Below are 22,142 nucleotides of genomic sequence, written 5' to 3'. Positions count from 1 at the left end.
ACACACACGCGCGCGCGCGCCGGGCCGGGCGCGGGCCGTGGGCCGTGGGCCGTGGGCCGTGGGCCTTGGGCCTTGGGCCTTGGGCCTTGGGCCTTGGGCCTTGGTACTTGGTACTTGGTACTTGGTACTTGGTACTTGGGCCTTGGGCCTTGGGCCTTGGGCCTTGGGCCTTGGGCCTTGGTACTTGGTACTTGGTACTTGGTACTTGGTACTTAAGTCATTGTTACGGGAATCTGTATTGATTACGTAACCGTTGGATTAATTACCATTAATTACGTCCGTTACTACATTCAATGTCTCTGACCGTTTTTGGCTGTTGCAACATTCATTCCCTCAGCCGTTTTTGTCTGTTGCAATGCTTTCCTTCTCACAGAAAATCATACACACAAAATACGAAAACACATTCTTACTCTCACACAAAATTGCTCTCGGTTTTGGGCATACGTTCTGACTCCATCCGGCTTTGTGAGTGCACACAACGTCGGAGTTGCGCTAATCCTGGAGGGCGACCGCATTCTGTTCTACTGCACCGGGAGGTAGCGCGGAATCGTCTATTAGGACAGTGGGTGTCCACGACGCAACAATTGTTCTTCGTTCAGTTCATCGAATCAGATAAGTTTGTTCTAATTTTCGCTTTAATCGCAACAATAAGTAATCTGATTTTCTTGATGACGTGTCTATTTTTCACAGCAGATGTTCTCAGGAAGAGTTGGTCCTTCATCTGGTCTTGTTTTTTCTCTAGATATTAAATGTCTTACCCTTCCCTAAATAACGTCCAGCCGCCCATTTCAAGTGACTTGAGTGCTGATTTGGCTAGCCAACCCCATGTAAATGGAACAAATCACCCAACAATCCAACATATCAGATGATGAGATGTTTGAAGAATAATTGGCAAAGAGTCCAACAAATTTCAGTTGTGTGTTTTTATAAAGTAAATATGAAGTACTTGGTATTAGATTAGCATAGTAGGAAAATTAGTTCACAATTCCAGTAGTATGAGAGGAATTGATATGTGAGGAATTGATAGTTGAGGAATGAGGATATCGAGTATTTTTATGGTCATATGTTCTGAATTACTCACGACATGTTTATCTCAAATCTAAAGCATGGTGACTTTTGCACAGATCGATGGGAAACGAAAAATTTCATCGTTCGCGCGCGGTCCGATCCTAGTGATGGTGAAAATCACCTATACGTGACTCAAAACACTATGCTTAAGCATAGTGTTTCAAGTTCATACATTTTAAAGGTTTGGGATAAGAATTTTCTATTCCACTAAAAAACAAAGTAATTGTGAAAACAAAGTAATCCTGCTAATAGATTTTTTAATTTGGAAATAAAAATAAATCACTTTCACAATTATATCGATCATAATTTCACAAAATAGGTTTTGATAACTTAGGGGGCGGCGCACGTTAGCGCGTCGTCCAACAACTAGTTTATATAAAAACGTTAAGTTGTTCAACACGTTTGAATTTTTTCTCATTTTAATTTTTCAGTATCTAGTAATAAATAATTAAAATAGATTTATTGTTGAAGTTAATATTTGGTCGTGTCAATGACAAATCGGGTTATCAACAGGTCGGGTAAATCGGGTAGCAGGTTGTCACAAGTCGGGTCAATAGCAGGTTTCATCAAGTTACAATCGGTTTCGGGTTGACATCGGGTCGGGTATTGAATCGGGTTCGGGTCATTCGGTCGGGTCAATTCGGTTGTCGGTCATCTTCGGGTCGGGTGTCGGGTTCGGGTGTTACAACATCGGGTTAAAATCGGTTATCGGTTTTTTCGGGTCGGGTACAGGTCGGGTTTCGGGTTACCTGTTTTACCATAATTTCGGGTCATGGTGGGTCAGGGTTCGATCGGTTCAGGTCGGTTCGGGTCGGGTCAGCTTTGACAGCTCTAGCGGGTACGGGTGCAGGGGAGGGGGTCCCGTACGGCCGTACCCGCCCCGCCTAACTATCTGAAAACCCGAATATCCCATAATCCAATTCGTATCTGAACCGATTTTTTGGATTTCCGATCCGAAAATTGAATTCGGATCAGATATCCGATTCGAAAATTCAAATACCAAATACCTACTTGGATATTGATTTTCATTATTTCGGATATCCGATATCCGAAAAATATCTGAAATAAAAATAAAATCTAATGCAATTTATTTTTAATTTTTACAATGTGAACAATCTATAACCCTTATAAAAGCAACAACTTGAAGTTTGGAACAGTAACTTTACATGTTCCGTTGTTTTCCGATTTCATCTGATTTGAATTTTATTTTGGCATTGATTTGGTAGTATAGTAAATCCTTTCATCTCGATCTATTGTTACTTAGGATGTCTATATACTCAATCTATCTTTCTGTCATATATGCCTTTTGCGATGTAAAGTGAAAAAAGTCTAACTCTCACTTTAGTTTATCGTAGAAGCCTCGCCTGCCCGGGTATCGAATCCTTTATATCCGAAACTTTTCGGATCAGATACAACTATCAAATTTCACAATTTCCGGATTCGGATGTTCCGATCGGATATCCGATCCATGCTCACCCCTACTCGGCCTAAGTGCCATCCCTTAAATACCCAATCATTTCAAATACATAACAAATTAACAACCGTCCTGGCGTCCTCCGTCTTCTTCGATTCTCTGCCTTCCCCAATTGTTTTTCCCAAACTCTAAATTTTCCGGGAAAACAACTCTTGAAATTTACAGAGCTCTCATCGCCTCTCTTGCTCGGCTTCTCTTTCTCTCAGGTATTCTCTGAACCTTCAACTCTTTAATTTTGTTCATATTTTAAACCCTTAAATATGATCGATTTTCACGAATTATACTCGCATGAAGTGCCTCAAGTAATTGCGAACCTAGAAAACTGAAATTCAATAGAGGGTATACTGTTTTGGTAATATTTTTGGGGTTTAAGCTGTAATTTTAATACTGCCCTTGCTCGTATTCTCCAACTCTCCATTCTCTTTCTTTTTCAATTATTCATCCCGCTTTTTCAATTTTTCACCCCGCTTGCAACCCAGTATCTTTGTTCAAACTTGAGTGAAATACTTCTCTATTGAGGTATAATTTGATTCAAGTCTTGTTTATTTTGGCTCATATTAGGTTAATTTGAATGACAAAATTACGCCCAATATTTAGGTTTTTTCTCTAATTATTTTTTCTCAATTTACTTCACTCGATTTTTTATTGTATTTAACATTCTCAAACGATCTAATGGTTGTAAGTGTTCGAGATATGATCAAGCATCTGTCTATCATTTGGCCTAGTTCTCTACCTAACTTGATTATATTTTCTTCGCACAATAGTCTAGAAACTACGTGTTTGATTGATTAAAATCTAGTATGTGTGACCATCAATATTGATTTGAGAAATTGGGGATCTCCATACTTGAATTCGACTCTAATGCGTAGATCATGTTTTAATAAAATGCAGAGGATTTAGGGAGATTATGTATGTATTCATCCCTTTTTAACGGAGATGCTTCACCCTTCCCTCTTATTAGTTGGCTTATTTTAAGACTATTGTTTCTATTTTAATACTTTTCTCTAGGTAGCTTCACTATTTGTATCAGAATCCTTGAGCAGCTCTTAGCCTCTGCCAGGGATTGTACTTTTTCTTCAGTCTTCAATGATTTTAGATTCAACATTATAGTGTATCTTGCTATATTCTCCTGCTTTTGGTGATCCTGACTTTGGTGTTTCCCTAGATTTTATTTATTTTATCAAACTGAGCAAATCTAATTAGATGCATAATTGTTCACTTGATAATTTCGTATGTTAATTTGGTTACACCCAGAATGGATCGTGAAACAGCAATAGGAATCGATCTTGGCACATCGTACTCATGTGTCGGAGTATGGAATGCTGAGAAAAACCGTCCTGAAATCATCACCAATGACTTGGGTAAACGCACGACGCCGTCTTGGGTGTCCTTCAAACAAAAAGACGCCTAATCGGTGAGTTTGCCAAGAACCAGAGGGCACACAATCCTGCTAACACCATATTTGGTTCGTTCTATCTTTCTTTTCTATGTATTATAATTAATTAGTACCAAAAGTTTGTTTTGTTATGGTAATTGAACTTTACAAGGACTACTCTTCTGTGATTCTCTTGACTGCTTTTATATGATTATTTGGCATGTACTCTTATAGTTGCTTCCTTTTAGTGTTTCAGTTATCTGAGTTTTAATACCTTATCCATTTCTCTTCAAGTCTTCATGGATATTTTAGGCTATGCTAGCAATTGTTTGAATTGTCCGGAGATCGGCACACATCTGAATGTCAAATGTCATATAGTTTTATCCACCTTGAATATTTAAATTGTTTTTGATGTAAGGTTTGTCGATAGACCATAACTCTTTACTGGTGATACATTCATGATTATGGCAGATGCGAAGAGGATTATAGGGAGGAGATTCGATGACAAATGTTTACAAAACGACATAAGTCTCTGGCCTTTTAAAGTTGTTCCTGCTCCTGATGGTGACAATGGCAATAAGCCTATGATTTTGGTAACTTCCTGTGAGGGTGAAGACAAGCAATTTTGTGCTGAGCAGATATCCTCAATGGTCCTCAATAAGATGAAAGATATTGCGTCAGAATATCTTGGTTCAGAAGTTAAAAAAGCTGTGATAATTGTTCCTGCCTACTTCAACAATGCCCAACGCCAGGCAACATTAGATGCTGGATTAGTAGCTGGACTTGAAGTCATGAGCATTATTAACGAACCAACAGCTGCTGCGATTGCCTATGGCCACAAAAAGATGATTGATTGGAGTGCTGCCACATCAAAGAATGTCTTGATTTTTGATTTTGGTGGTGGAAAATTTGATGTTTCGATTATCAATGTGAAAAAGAATGTCTTTGAAGTCATCGCAGTATGTGGGGACACCCACCTTGGTGGAGAGGATATTGACAATAGAATGGTAAGCCACTTTATGCGCGAGATTAAAAGTAAATACAATCAGGAAATAAATGACAACCCTAGGGCTGTTGGGAGGTTGAGAGCTGCATGTGAGGAGGCTAAGAGAGCCCTCTCTTATACTACAGAGGCTTATATTCTAATTAATGGTCTCTTTAAGGGTATCAATTTCTTATCAAGCATCACTAGAGAAAATTTTGAATGCCTAAATGAGGATCTGTTTGCCCGTTGTTTGGACCATGTTGATAAGTGTCTGAATGATGCAAAAATGAAGATAACTGATGTAGATCATGTTGTCCTTATTGGTGGTTCAACTCGGATCCCCAGAGTTCAGTACTTGTTGCAAGAATTTTTCCAAGGGAAGTTCCTCAGCAAAGGCATTAACCCAGACGAGGCCGTTGCTTGTGGTGCTGCTATTCATGCTGATGTGTTGGCTGGTGTAGATATGAATTGTACGGACCTTATGCTTCTGGATGTTACCCCCTTATCCCTTGGTGTTGAGATTAATAGTGATGGGTTGTTTAATGTCGTGATTCCTCAAAACACCTCAATCCCTGTGAAGAGGTTGACCCGTTGTTCCACTTATTTGGACAATCAGTCCTATGCAGAAATTTGTGTGTACGAGGGTGAGAGACCCATGGCCAAGGATAACGATTTCTTGGGTAGCTTCACGCTTGAAGGGATCCCTCCAGCACCTGCTGGTGTTCCAGATTTAATTGTATGCATGGAAATTGATGCGAATGGCATCTTGACTGTGTCAACTGTCGAAAAAAACACTAGGACAAAAAAACAACTTATTATTACTGGAAGTGGGAGATTACAAAAGAATGAGATTGATAGGTTGTTGGAAGAGGCCAAACAATTCAAATATCAGGATGAGGTGTGCAAGAAAACAGTTATAGCAAAGAACAATTTGGACTACTATATTGATGAATTGACAACAAAAGGCTGCGAAGAAATAATTGGGATGCAGAAGAAACGAAAGCTAGACGATGCAATTGAGAAAATAACCGACTGGTTAGATGGGAACTATATGCTTCCTGAACCCTACAAGTTTGAGGAGAAATTGAACGAGCTAAAGAGCATTTGCGACCCTATCTTCACAACGATAGTCCAACAAGAGAACGACGATGATATCACGGGTACTAATTAATCTTCCCCAAAATTTAAGACGCCCCCCCTCTCTTTATTATTCCTTTATTTTATAGACCAACTTTAATCTCAATGTCTAATTTTATCTAAAATACCCCTGATATTTTATCTGCTCAATCTCAATGTCTAATTTTATTTAAAATACCCCTGATAGGAGCAGCTTTTTGTGCTTGGGTTAGTGTTTCTGTCGTAGTGGGTGTTGCTGGTAACAAATTGGTTAGGTTAATGTAGACGTGCAATGGTTTAATTAAATGTAAATGAGTTAATTAATGTTGTCATGGATTCCAGGGAACTGAGGCAACATTGTTAAGAGATGCGGCTTCTGTTAGAGGGGTAGAAAGACCAACCACCTGGCAGATCTAGTAGCCAAGGATGCAAAGGAGAGAAACTATGAGCTAAACTTCACAAGTGTTTGTATTCAATTGGGTTTTGTAACTTAATGTCTCTAAACTTTTATCACTTCGATGTGGAGAACCTTTGTAATGCTTTCTTGATTTTAATCTAATTTCGATCCCTATCCTATCAGACAATAAGTAATTGTAAGACTATAATTTGAATGAAAGTTTGGTTTTGGAATGAATTGAATGCAACTTATTTTGGAATGGTGTGCTTATTATGCCTACTGGTTTGGCTGGAGAGGTTGTTGTGGAGTTCTAGGTTTGTTGTGAGAGTAGTCTTCTTGCAGGAAGAAGCTGAAGTTGTTGTGTCCAGGACTGCTAAATGGTGTTGGTTGCTGATCAATCCTGATGGTTGATATTGAGCGCTGCAGATCAGTGGTGATCTGTTTCAGCTGGCAGCAGATCAGTGCCGATTGCTGTTGCATGGTGTTTGAGTCTGTGGGAATGCATAGCAGCAAGCGTAAATCTATAACTATTACTAAAGTAATAACCGCTGACATCATTTTCCTCTCAAGCTGTACACGTGTCGTGTCCTCCTTTTAACATTTTTCCGCCCAAACTGCACTACTCTTATGCCGTTCTCCTATGCCCTTCACGCTTTCCAATTTTCTTTTAAATAAAAACTCACGCTTTACAACGACTGGTTGTTCATCTTCCAGTCTCTCTCTACTATTCCAATTCCGACTTATGTTTTATTCATTCTGTATTTCAGCTATTCATTTGATTGAGACGCTACTGTATTTTTTCTTTTTTCTTCATAATTTTCTCTGTTTTACAAACTAATTGTTGTGATTAATTAATTTTGTATTTTTTTTCTTTTCAGGTAATAATAAGTTATGATTACTGAAGTTCTTGATGTTGAGTGGTCCTGCTCATGAATTCATGTCCAAATCAGTAAAATTTGGGTGATTTAAACTCCAAATTCGTTTCGAAATTTACATTCTCTTTTTTCTGTATGTCTTTAGCTGAAGCATGTATGTTCATCTTGATTTCCTGAGGATTCTAGATCTCCCACGATTTTTCTTTTCAATGGTATGTAGTTTTTTCAAATTGTTTTTTTCTTTCTAGGTTTCTTTATTTATATGGATATTTTCGTAAAAGTCGTGAATGTTTTGATTATTTATCCAACCTGATTGCATGATATACTTTTTGAATAACCCTCAGTTGATTGGAATTTTAATGTAAGCTATCCATGGGAGAACATGAATGGTCTTTTTCGAAGGAATTAAGATGAATAAAGGAAGAGCGAGAATGTTTTATCGAAAAGTATTTATACACCTCATCTTCTTAAGGTCCTTATTTCTTTGGTGAAGGTGACATTACTCATCTCCGACTCTCCTTTAGGTGAACAGGGGTCTTCCGGTTTTAGACCAATGTTCTAGTTTAATTTAGCTTTTAGATGTAATTATAACTGGATTTTTCTTTTTGTATCTTCGTCGTATACTTGTAAGGAGATGTAAGTTTATTATGCGGAAGAATAGGAGTTCATTATGCCTCCAATTTATTTTGCTGATGCATTTTAGTTATGGTGAAGAAAATCATATCAGAAGCAATAAACGGTCTGTCATAGTTGGAAGGATTCTTAATGCAGGTGGCTTTAATCTGAAAAATGAATTGTAATCTACTCCGTAGCATTGTTTATTTGCTGACTTAAATGTTTTTTTTAATAGTTATTATGTTAACTTAAAAGGTTGTGAACAATGTTTCTTGCCTATTACTCCCTCCGTCCAAATTCAAGTGTCACATTACCTTTTGAACAACAATGTTGTGAACAATTTAGATGAATGTTGTGAACAATGTTTTTAATTCGCTCGCACGCATCGCGTGCATATAAGACTAGTACATGACATAAGCAATCTCACCTGGACCGTGTTAGATAATTTAATAGGGTTTAATGTATCAAACGAATTATAATCTTGGAAAACGGAATAATATCCAAAAACATGTATTAAATGTCTTATCAAAGTAATGATATAACCGAAACAAATAACTGGCATTTGTTTTCATAAGGGCAGCAGATTATTACGGAGTAACATCATAATCATCCCCCTCCTTTCGATCCCATCCCATCATTATTTCCATAACTTGTGAAAAGGTTTACAAAACATGTAATTATCTCCCTTCGCATATCTTCAATCTACACATACAGTGGCGTACCAAAACCAGGAATGAGCATCAAAGTTGTACCAAGTGAATCAGATAAAGTCAAAACAAAATTACTTTATTTGAATGCTCAACATTTCAATTAGATGCCATGCAAAATACCACAATTGGGTTACATGCATTCGTTTGTTTTTTAATGCTCAACATTTCAATTAGATGTCATGCATTGTTTGTTTTTTGATGGGCAACATGCAGTCTTTTGTTTTTTCATGGGCAACAGATGCATTCCTTGAGAAAGTATTTTCGGATATAGATATGTGCTTGCAAATGCATATTATAGCAAAAGATAAAATAAGAAAAAAAGATAAAAAAAGAAATTAAATGGTACTTTTTTATACAAAAATGATACTTTTTTTACAGAATAGTACTTTTTTTACATGAATGCTGGTACTTTTTTTTTTTTGTCTTTTAGCTATTTATCTTTTAGCTGATAAGTGTGTTGCCACACATATCTGATATCCGAAGAAACAACCTCTGCATTCCTTAGTTTTAGTTTGGGTTTTCAAGGGAGGTTCTTAATTATTTATGGCATTGGTTATTTATTTTACGTACTTTCTTTAGTTCCTTATCTATGGTGACCCTGAGTTATAAAGTATATTAAAAAATTCATACTTAATTTGCGACTTCTATTTCTTACTTATATGTTACTACATTAAAATAGTACATTATTTAAGATTTAATTTGGAACTCCTAAATTAGGTTTAGTAGATACCAAATACTCAGAGATTTCCCGTTTATTAATTAGGCCGATATTACTAATGAAAAACGGTAAATTTTGGTAAATAAAATTGTAGGATTAGCTAGTTTGGTAAAAGATCCAAAATAATTTTGATCTACATTTCCAGTTAAATGCTTTGGTAATTTTTTTTTTTTTTTTAACTTGAACATATGCATCTGATAATTTTGTTGTGGGGTACAACTTCAGGGGTGACAATTTGACATGCTGGAACCGAAATATTGCATGACAGACATTAGACATATATATGTCATACATGCATGTGACTCTTTGTCTCAATTATGCATGGGAAATACGTGTCATACATGCATGTGACTCTTTGTCTCAATTATGCATGATGTGTCAAGCGTATATTATTTATTTTTATATATAAAGGCTGATATTATCCATTCCAAAACGAAAAACCTTACTCTTTTCTTTTCTATTCAACACCTTCACTTCAAAAAAATAATAAAAAATTAAGTATCTTCATAATCATGAAAATTTCCATAATTGAATTTTATCGTTCCTACCACATAAATTGTTTTCATAAATAAGAACACGGTCGACCGTAGTTTCTCTGTCTAAACAAAAAAATTATGTGTTTCACTCTCCGACCCTCCTTGCCCGCTCCCATCAATAAAAAGACCAATGGCAGGAGAAACTGGAGGAATATAACAGGTACGTATAGTATTTGTTAATCGGAGTTCCTAGTTTTTTCAAAGGTGATCGACCGAACATTAAAATCAAATTCGATTGTAATATTATTGTGAGTTATATGCAATTATTGTTTTATCTATATTATTGTTTTGTCTAGCTAGTCCGTTTGTATTATTCTTTTTATGAATTTTACTTACTTCGTATTAATTATTTTTTTACATAACTTCATTCGTTCAATACCAATTTTCACTTGTTAATAGTTGAAACAATAGGAGTGCCCACAAAAATAACACTTTTTTGCATGCATAATGCATTGCATTGTTAAAATAAATTTATATTTTCATGGACAACATGAATTCGTTAGTTATGTTTTGGGTTTTCAAGGGGGACATGCATGCTTGGTGACCCCACCAAAAAATGTACAGTTTGACTCCAAGCTTGGTGATGAAGATGGTTGGTACAGGGATGAAGCGAAAATCGGTGGCACATAATGCCAGGAAGTTGATGAGTAGTAGGAGGAGCAATGAAGGTGATGGTTATGATGCGGATGCAGGGGAAGATGAGGAGTATGGTTTGGAGGGTGATCATGGTGGTGGATTAAGTGGTTTTGAATCTAATGATTTGGCATTTTTTGAGGAGAATGGAGAAATTTTTGGGCCTGATAGTGCACTATGGTAGATAGAGGATGAGAAAGAAGGGTGCAGGTCAATTTTTTTGGTATGCTTCGGTGTTGAAAATAGCTAATGTAGATATGTTTAAACATTGTAGAACTTGGTTTAGGGAATCACAGTCAAGAAATATTATAACATGCACAACATGCATGCGGATACCCGGAACTATTCACGACTTTGCATTTTCATTGTGAAACACAATTGCTGAACACATTATAACAATCAACATGCATTCATATACATATATTATATATAATTAACATGGTGTCAAAAAATTGTCAATTCATACCCTGATATTTGGTTGATTTTTTTTGTAGGTATTGGATTTAAAAGAGTTGTTAGTGAGTAAGCTTCCAAAGATCACATCATTAGTTAGCAATGGATATAAGGTGAAATTCACTGAAGAACCAGACAAGGAATGTGGTATTGGATCACATAGTTCTTGAATGGATATCTTAGTGGATGAATCTTATATATCTCTAAGATACAATTTGTTTATGGATAAAAGATCTTACCTACAACGACAATTATCCTCTAGTTAAAGGTTGATAAATGCAATCCTCTACCTACCTTCCCCGTTCCTCTTACTAAAATGAAAATTGGCAGGAAAGATTGATCGAAGATAATGGTCTATCCATCCTTTTTACCTAAGTTCATAGTTTTTACGAAGGTCAACGAATATAGGAATATCAAACCCGATTGTAATATTATTGCAAGTGATACATAGTATTATTTCATCGAGGTTTTAATGGCCTTGCTTAAGCTTATTTCTATACTATTAAAAGTCCAGTTCACCCAAACTTTTAATACTCAAATGTATATATTATTGGGAGCCTTGCCCTCCTAATGTGTGTAGAGCTATGTACCTTCGATCCAATGTATTCTACTTTTAAAACCATTAATAAAAGTAGTCTTATTATATTTCCGAAGATTTCCTAAGGCATTGACCGAAGATTTGTTTAGCTAATATTACAGTTTTCAAGTACACTGTTGTAAATTCCTGGTGCGTTTCAGAAGTAAGTGTGGATAAGCTAAAAAACATAAAAATTACTGAATGACACAGTTTGCATTGGTCCCTTGAATGCGGCCTAGGGCCCAGGACCGAAAGGGGCCCTAAAATAATTCGGTCCCCAGTTATTTTGTATTAATAAAAAACGACGCATAAAAACACAAAGAAGCCATGCTGTTTCAGTGGTAGTGGTTAGGTGCATGTACATACATAATGCGGGATCAAATCTTCTCGCCACCTTTTTCCCGTGCTTCCTTTTTTTTATTTCTTTCTATGTGACAACTCACCTTTTCCTTTGTTTCTTTTTTTGTTTTTTTATTTAAAGTTTCTTAGTACAGGAGTTGTTTTCTAATATTATTTCCCTAATACATTCAAAAAAATACTCCGTATTACTCACTTTCCTTCGTTTATTTTTCTTTTCATGTCTCATATGGTTAAGTCTTTTCCTTTACCTTTTAAAAAAGAAATAAAAAAATTACAATCTTCCTTTACAGTTTTATTAATGTGAGTTGTTTGTCATCTTTAATGCAACAAAATCAGCTTGTAATTATAAAAAACCCCATTTTTTTTTTTATAAAATGAATATCTATGAAATTTACTTTAAAAAACTTGTTACATAGTAAAAAAAACAGCTTGTCATACTATTATTGCACGAACTACGATCAATTCCGTTCACATTTTTACTCTTCGTGTAACATATACATGAAGGAAAAAAAAATCCCCCACTTTTTATAACAAAAATAGTAGAAATAGGTTGAAATAAAAAAATTTAACAAAAATTGCGTATTTTTTTTAATGAAAGTATTTGCTAAATAGATTTTGAAACTTAAAATTTTATTTATTACGAGTACATACGGGGGCCCATATTTCATTTTTTGCCTAGGGCCCATTAAATGCCAGGACCGGCCCTGGTTGGACATTACCGAAGATGTAAGAAAAGGAAATACATGTCCTGATGTCCAAGAAGGAGCAAGCTAAACAATAATAAGTGTCAACCCGTTCCAGGAATCCAAGTGAAATAAAGTATAACATGAATTCCAACTCGATCATCATATTATACTATTTAATATACAACTATCTACAACTAAAACGACTAGAAAGTGATGCAAGCAGGGAGCAGATAGAGCAAGAAGCGTAGGAGCCACTGTACATGCTCAGACATTAAGAGATTGAATGTTGCAAAGATATTTATTACTATATATATACTAAAAGACAAATCAGGAATGACACGTGTCACGTCCTAATGAGTTCTTAGTATAATTTTTTTCCTTTTTTCCTACTTTTTTTCCTGCCGAATAGATATCGCCATATTTTATAGAATCTTAAAAATAAACGCATGCAATGACACATGTCATCTCCTGTGTGTCCTTAGTTTTTTTCTAAAAAAAAAAATTTAATTGGAAAATCCTTTAAAAAATATTCATGCCGGAATTCTCGCACCGTTTTCCTTATAAAGTCGTCCTGGAATACTTGCATCGTTTCTATAAAAGATATGTTTTTTCCTAATTTTATATTGTTTCTCTCGTTTACCTAAGGTCCCCCTTGTATTCCTAACATCTGAAAACATTAAAAAAATCACCCCACCTTCAAAAAGTTGACACATTCTCACTAGCTATATTAAAAAAATACTCAAATATCAACCACCGCGCTAATTTAATAATAAAGTCAATTAAATTGCATTAAACTTTGTGTCGGTCATACTGGTGCGAGTATGTTATATTGATGTACATCATTTACTGTTAAGCGTTATCCTTAACATTTACGTTTCAAAATTTCAATGGCCCCCCAAAGAAAAATGTTGAAGATCCGCCCTATTTTTCGGATAGACTGATGGGATGTTGTAAAAGATAGACAATTTCGGATACCCTATATACTATTTTTGCGTTACCGTATGTCTGTATGCATGATATAAGCGTACCCAATGTCGTGATAGATAATTTAACCCGATGCAGTGTAATGAACAAATCATATAGAACAGGGTAAAAAATAGAATTGATCAGAAGTGTACCACTCAAATATAATTATCCAAAAACATAATAACAAAACACAACCTTGCAAAATATCACAATTGTCTTTATCAACCTAAATTATAATAAAAAAGAACAAATCATTGCCACAATTGTTTTTCAATAGATCCTAATAATCAATCATATATACATTCTGGCATCATTATCAATTTCTTATTCAGCTCAGCTTCATTGTGCACAGTTCTGAAAATGTTGATGAAAAGAAATATTTTCTGCCTCTGCATTTCTTCAATCTACATAGTGACATGCAAAAAAAGGAAGGGTTATTGAAAATGTCACAAGTTAATTATATTTACTTACTCAAAAATCACTTTTTCAAAAAAAAAATTACCTTGAATTCAATGTCAACCCAATCCTTGGGGGTACATTCAAGGCACTCACATGTTTCAGCATGTAAAACCCACAATAACATCCTTTTTAAGTGCAGGAGTCGCCACTAACTGGTATGAAAATTCTCTGGCCACTTGAACAACATGTTTTCCTGCTTCAACAAAATGTTTTGCCAGTTGAACATAATGATGGAGTTTTGGTTCTTTTTCGAAATAGCGATTAGCACTATCAATCTGTAAAGAAGAACAAGTAAAATTATAAAATCAATGCAGATTAATGTCAATCATATAGTAAATCAACAGTCTATTATATATGAAAATCTCAAATTATGTATCTTAGATTATTTGACATATCATCTTTAGAATTCATGATTAATTAGGCCTAATTAAAAATATACTTCAGTTCATAAAACAATAGTTTTCAAAATAAAATTAAAAAATAACAATATGAAAAATTAATGGGATTTTCATATTACAACTGTTGGCTTTGGTTAATATCAATCTCTCACACACACACACATAAAAAAAACTTGGTATGAAAGCTTACCACCAACTTGGCTCTTGTCATATGATAAGAGTTGTTAGGACCAATTGGATCGACAACATAGTTTGTTTTCATGTTTATATCAATAACTAGAAGGTACCAGTGATCATCTTCCTTGATAGGGATATAAACCTGATAACAAACCCTCCATATATGAGAAATTTGGAATTTGACAAAAAAACAGAAATGGAACGATCGATATTGGGAACATATCCCATGAGAAGTTATTTATAATTTCAGGGTTATACAGGATCAATTTTCGACAAATGGTGAAGTTACCTTCTTAAGCTTTTCTGGTTTGACACCTATTGGAACGTAGGCAGAAACTATGTTTTGCAAACTAGCAAAAGAATTGGGACTTGGCGGCTCATCCGATGCCAAAACCATGCTATGGAAGTCCGTAGGCATATATAATTTGGTAATAAGAGTATCACAAGACTCATACTTACTCCTCGCGTATAAGTAAGCATCAATGACCTTACAAAATAAACAAAAATGTTTAAAACAACTTAGAATATGAAATCATTCATGAAATTACGTTGTCAATGACAAAGATAATTGCCGTATCTCTCAAATTTTTATCTTCAACCATACTTAAAGCATCACCCAAATTACAGTACACGTCAGTAGGTGGGGAGGAAGAGTAATAATACTCCTTTTCCTTATTCGACAAAAGTAACTTGGAAAATAATGTTTGAGTTTCATCTTTTAACCCCTTCAAGTACTTCGTATAACTATTGATTTTTGTTGCCACCTTACGCACAATTGACGGTTTATTTATCGTATCATTGCCCAAACCAACAACCTATATATCAAGAACCAAAAAAAATCAATAAATGTATCTTTAAGGGTGTTGCTAGCTCAATGTAGAAAATAATATATTCATGCAAAACATAAAATCCAACCAATAATCCATAATCAAGATTGGTCGTATTTGATGACAATCAAAAATCAAACCAATTATTTTAGTCTGATTCGTAGCTAATCAATTAATTTATCAACCCAAGCTTCTTCATCCATAATCAAGATTAACAAATAATCGTAGTTGAAATCTAATCTGGACTTTAATGACGTTTGAGAAGTTTGTTTAATTTGCCCTTCTTTAAACAAAAAGATAATAATTGTGAGTCTGAGACTCTCAATGAATGAATAAAATTGTGATGAAGTAAATTCAAAAATTATTTAAAGTTGCAATAAATGGAGGTGAACAAAAATAATTTTCTGATTTGAACAAAAAAACAAGAGGTGACCGAAGGAGGTGAGCAAAAATTATTTGAAGAAACACATTTCAAATTTTGCATAAATAAATTATTTTCTGCATTTAGTATCAAAAACCAAAGTAATTCATCAAAACTATTTAGCTAAATAGCTATATTCAAATTCTAAATTCCAAATATAACTACTATTTTATAATGAAACAGATTCAATTGCCTCAGTTCTATCGAACACTTACAAATAAAAATAAAAAACTGATAGATATCAACAATCCAATATCATTATTGTCTTATCTTTAAAGATGATGTACGTTTACCTTATTCTCTGATGAAAGCGTTTTAGAAAAAGCACTTGACAAATTCTTCGCCTAATTAAATTATGAAAACATATTAGATAATATACAAAATATAGTAAAATTTAAATAAATATGTTGAATCAGACTTACTAAATTGTTCTTTGTTTGGGTGGATGAAGGACATTGACTGTCCGTGTCAATGGCCTTTCGTTTTCCAAGAAATTTTAAATTGACAACTTGTTGTTGATCATCTGGACGATATGAAGATGTATCAGGATTATTTTTGGAGTAAGTCGACCCTCTACTTTTGTATGCACAGATTTGACGGCTTTATAAGTCAATTCCAGAAGAGATCTCATATCAACATCAACATTAATCTACAAAACATAATACAAACAATTGCTAAAATACATAAACATTCTTATATTTATACACAAGATGATTGTTCCAAATAAAAAATATTTAACACAAGTAAACTGCACGATGCTTTAGTTAAAAAATAAATTGCAAACTTACTTTATCATACTGTATATCCTCATCTCGGTTATGTTCAAGGGCCATTGTTAAATTCTATCACGGCAGTATCCGAATGAATCCGAAAATGTGAAGTGATTAGGTTTTACTGTTTTAGAGACCTTTTAACGTGAAATCTAACTTGGTATTTAAGGCACAACAATGATATCTTTTGGGTGTTTAAAGATACTATAAGGTTTTGCAGCACGAGAGAGAAAGAAAGGGTGGTAGGAGAGACAAAGAAAACGGGCGACAAGAAGAAGATGAAAGGACGGGAAGGAAGAAATTAGGTTTAGAAGGAGGTGGATGGCAGAAACGTGGGTAAATACATCGGTTACAAGGATGTTTGCCGTCAATTCACTATGTCTATTCATAAGGAAAGTTAAGAGAGTAAGGATATTGAATAAAATCTTCTGAAAAAACTGGAGTATATTTTTCTAAATTTACATCATGTATTTTCGTAAAAGATATTAATTTCAAAGTATAAAAAAATGTAATTATCTTTTCCGTTATCTTTTGATTCGGTATTTTGCATTCTATAGGTTTCTTAACTAAACCGAATTAAGGTTACGTAATATATAACCGATACGGAATATTATTTTTTTTTTTTTTTGAGGGAAATGCCATCAGGCACTTAGCTTTCATTAATAATCAAATCCGAACATACGATAGGGGAAATACAAGAAGGGACGATACGGAATATTAATTTAATTATGTATTGAATCGGTTTTTTATTTATCTTTTTTAATGATTATCTATAATGTAAATTATCTTGTTTAATAATTAACTCTTATTTTATTAACTAATATAAATAAGTATTTCCTTATGGAAAAGAGATTTTAAGAGCGTCTTTATCCTATGAAAAAGAGAATCTTAATTCTAACGTACAACACACCATAACTTTTTGTTTTATAAAAGTAACGTTCCGTTCCTGGTAGTTTCAATTTCCTTAACTTCTGCATTATTTACGCAATAATAATAACTATCATTATTTACGCAATATACTTTTGTAGTTGCAATTTGAAAGTTGAAAGTTGAAACTTAAATTTAAATTTTTTTAATTTTTAAAAAAAACAATTGAAGAATAGCTCAAAATACAATTATCTATTAATAAAAATATATTAAGCAATCTTTGTGTAAATATATTACGCAATTAAATATATAGTATATAGCTATTAAGGTTATATTTTCAGCCTTCTTAATTTTTTTAATTTGTTCCCTAATTATACTAATTATTTATTTCCTTCCCTTTCTTACCTCTACGTTGATTCCTTATTATAATAAATGTTCCACTTTTGCCCACCAAAATGCTGCTTTGTAAAACAATGAACTTTATTATAGATGTTGGGCCTATACAAGGACTTTCAAAATATTTTAGCTGGTTTTACGTTTGGGTTACTTAGGATTAATGAAAAAGCGGGTATACGGCGGGCGGATGAATGCGGGGTCGGGTTGGCGGGTATTACTTCAAATCCATCACCTACCCGCTACCCATAGCGGGTATGACTTTTCATACCCATACCCGTCTACTAACCGGTAAAATTATATCCATCCCCGCCCCAACTGAGGCGGGTGCGGTGCGGAACCGCAAAACTATACCCACCTGCCATCCCTATCTCTTTTACTGAGATTTACATAGATTCAAATTTTATATAGTTACCTAAAATCTGATGTGATAACTATTTTATATAATTATTGGTGTATGAAACTTGACTATTTGGATCATACATTTTAGGGTTTGGGAGTAAAATTATGAAATAAATAAATTGGGGTTTTAGAGGAAAGGAACAATGGCGGTACTGTAGATCTGGACAAAAGAGAAGAAGGAGAATCAGAATCGTAGTACGGAGTAATAAGAGTAAATTCAGAACTCTTGGATAAACGTGTGTTTTGCTGCAAATTATAAAATCACTCCGGTTTCAATCCTGTGATCGGCAAAATATACGAATTATGTGACACTTATATATATATATATATATATATATATATATATATATATATATATATATATATATATATATATATATATATATATATGACGGTTTTTATAGAAACTTAAATTTTGCTAGGAGTGTAAGAGATAAAACATTTAAAAGATGATAAGAGATAAATTTTGTTAAGAGTCCAAATACACACAAAAAAAACCTAAAAGATAATAAAAGAAATTTTTACTAGGAGTCAACTACCATGTTTTGTATAATGCAGCTACATACTAAAAATAACAATTTTATTAACGAAGGGCTATTCATGACGAGTTCAAATCCCGTATTTTAAGTGAAATTTACAATAATAAGAATATATTAACATATAAAGAATTTTTAAAAATTATCAAATTAAAAGAACCAAATTAATTGATTTATTTGAAATATCACGGGAATTTATTTTAGGCTAATCATATAATTAGATAACATGTTCGCAATATTTACTTATTTTTAAATTTATTATTTAAGGGAAAAAATTATTTATTGCATGCAGTAACAGATCAGTAAATAAGCAAACCCCTTTGGGTCGTATTAAATTAAATAAGCAAACCCCTTTGGGTCGTATTAGATAATTTAACAGGGTTTAATTTATCGAACGAATCAAATTTCGGCTAGTTCGTCACGGCATTGCTTATTTATTATTTTAAGCATTTTCTTATCTAATGCGACCCTTTAATTATAAATACTCAAAGACTTCACGTTTCTCGATTAGGAATTTTTAAATGAAAATGGTAAAATGACACTGAGATAAGAGAAAAGTATTAAGTTCTAGATATTTTAGGTTGTAAAAGATATATCGATAATTTTGGACACCCTATTTAATAATTTGCGTTACCAAATACATGATACAATGGAACTTAGGGTCATGTTAGATAAATTAATGAAGTGTAAAGTGACGAACGAAACACATGAGGTTCTTACTTATGGCTTTGCTTATTTTCTATGCAATTAATTATCAAGGGTGAATGCTACCTCTACAAGATTTAACGGTTTTTATTTTGTTTGGTTTGTAATCTATGTAAAGGTCTTTCATGGCCTTAGTTTAGTTTTTGTTTGTACTTTTAGTTTGTAATCTTTTTAATTTTATGCAAATTAAGCTTATTTCAAAAAAAAAAAAAAAAAATTTTTTTTTTTTTTTTTTGATATAGGATAAATTTGCATTATGAAAGAAAGTACAACAAACTAAACTAGAACACTAGGGTCTTTAGAAACTAATACAACATTAGTACAACAAAAATACAAAGCATTGATCGCCGAGAGGATAGTAGGCTCTTTCGGTGTCGGCCCTTTGTTTGTCGAGATGAACTTGCTTGCACAACTCAGCGACCCACTGGAAATTAGCGTGCCAAATCCACCGTTGGCTGTAGTTTTTGTTTTATAGGAGATATAGCGAATATTGGAATGGTAACCACTGTGAGGCATCCTTGCTAACCTGTTAACCTTGGAGGACAAAGAAAGAAATGGAAGTTTGACAATACCACAAGCTAGTTGGAAAGACCTTGTGATCGATTCACAAGCATCTTGAGCCACAAAATGAGACTCGAAAAGCATGCTATAAATCCCAAAAAATGGGAAAGCAGCGTTTGAATTGAAGATTTTGAAAGCATAGAGTACAAAGCTCCACACTAACCTAAATTGAAAATTAACAAAAGTTAATCCCAATAACCAACTGACAACTAGAACCTGAGAACATTGACCCTTCCTTACCCAAACTCCTTCCCCTGCCAAACTACATAACAACTTGTCTCCAAAGAAACTAACAAAGACCAGAGTGACTTGCAACACATACAACCTTCCTCTCCTTTCAAACTTAAGCATCCCTACTTCAGAAAAGGAAAGAACATCACTCCCCCCTACCCCCCAGAGGCTATAAACTAAACCCAATTTCTTCACTATCATACCATCTCCAATTTCAAACCAAAACAACAAAAACCACAATTTCTTACCAATAACATCAACAAACTTCAAAAGGTACACACCAAAACCACAAAGAGACCAAACAACTATCCATACTACACTACAATCACATAACATAACTAAAAGAGAAACACATAAAAGCCAAACAACACTAACAACTAAGCTAACCTCCATAATCAAAAGCGAGGAGACAACAATTAAAGAGATCAAATCCAAACCAACAACGAATTTAAGACCAAAAACAGAAACCCTAGCCCAATGATTACCTTTATCATCAAGGTCGGCGTTTTCCGACACTACAAGACGACGGCGAAACGGCTAATTTAGGAATCCCTACCCTAATCTTTACCTTTACCGTCAAGATCGGCGTTTTCCGACACAACGAGAGGCGGCGACTAGGCTAGATTCGGACTTAAAGACAATCACACCCCAAAGAAACGAGCGATTCTTACCCCAAATGAGAAACCCTAATTCTTAATTTTACCTTTACCGGCGTTTTAACGGCGGCGGCAATTAGGATGATCTCGGAATAACCGCCAAGGGTGAAGTGGATCTGCTCCCACAAACTCCTCCCCACGAAACCTGGAATTAGCCTTAGCTTCTCCAACTACCTTTCCAGCAGTAAGAAGAGAAAATAAGAGTAGATCGAAGCCTCTTATTATGGAAAAACTTTGCTCCTTCGAATTTGCCGGAAATTCACACCTACTAATTTTTAGTTGTCGATCTACAATTGACAAACAACAGAAATCGAAAAGAAACCGCGGCTCGCCGGCGACTTTTAGCAAGCAAGGATGCTCCAGCCACCAGCGAGCCGTCGGTGGAGGCGGCGCTAGGGTTTGAGTTTTTCTTAGAGAGAAGGGAGAGGGTTTTATTTTTCTTAGAGAAGGGTTTCTTAGAGAAGGGTTTCTTAGAAAAATTCGGAAAAATACGGGTGTAAAAAAAAAATTATATCTCCTATAATTTTTTTTTATCAAGGGTGAGTAATTTATGTTCTCCGGATAGGCGGATATAGATAGAGACATTGAGAATTGTAATAGTTTTTGTAATATATATTATTTCGTTCTTTTTTTTTTGGACTTATATTGAAAATTTTATTGCTTTAAAATTAGAGATTGGAGGCAGTCATGCATGACTTATATTTGCTTTCCTATAACTTATTTTTATAGGATACAAATATGAGCATCAAGTCTTGTGAAAAGTCGCGAGAAACAATTAATAAGATTTCTTATGTAGTTGCAAGCTACTTTGTTCAATTTACAACTAAAAGTGTTACTGTGATCATAAATGTTAAAAAAAGTGAAAATAAGGGTAACGTAAAAAACACATCATAAATCATGTTCGATATATTTAATTGTCAGTTGAGTAGAAAACCATTTCATATGACAAGTTGCCATTTGTATATATTGGACAATTGACTCGTTTACACGTGAAGGGACATCATCAAATAGATAGATTTGTACCATATGGATGTGTAACTATACGCAGAACCTACTTCACACTTCAACAAATGATTACCCTTCTGTTGTTACTGGAGCGATTAAATATCAACTTAAAAGATACCAGACCAACTGGTGCAAGAGGAATCTAATACGGAGTAAAAAATAAGGTTTGATAGCAAAACAATAGCTTTAA

At 34.2% G+C, this 22,142-nt stretch overlaps 1 pseudogene; it reads left to right on the top strand.

The window, feature by feature from the left end:
* Positions 1 to 2,589: 2,589 nt before the first annotated feature.
* LOC110799684 (heat shock cognate 70 kDa protein-like) lies at positions 2,590 to 6,674 on the top strand (annotated as a pseudogene).
* Positions 6,675 to 22,142: the final 15,468 nt, after the last annotated feature.

This window comes from Spinacia oleracea, chromosome 3, assembly GCF_020520425.1.
Source record: "Spinacia oleracea cultivar Varoflay chromosome 3, BTI_SOV_V1, whole genome shotgun sequence".
Lineage (NCBI taxonomy): Eukaryota > Viridiplantae > Streptophyta > Magnoliopsida > Caryophyllales > Amaranthaceae > Spinacia > Spinacia oleracea.
The sequence above is the reverse complement of the archived record's forward strand: the minus strand, read 5'-3'. Positions and strand labels throughout refer to the sequence as shown.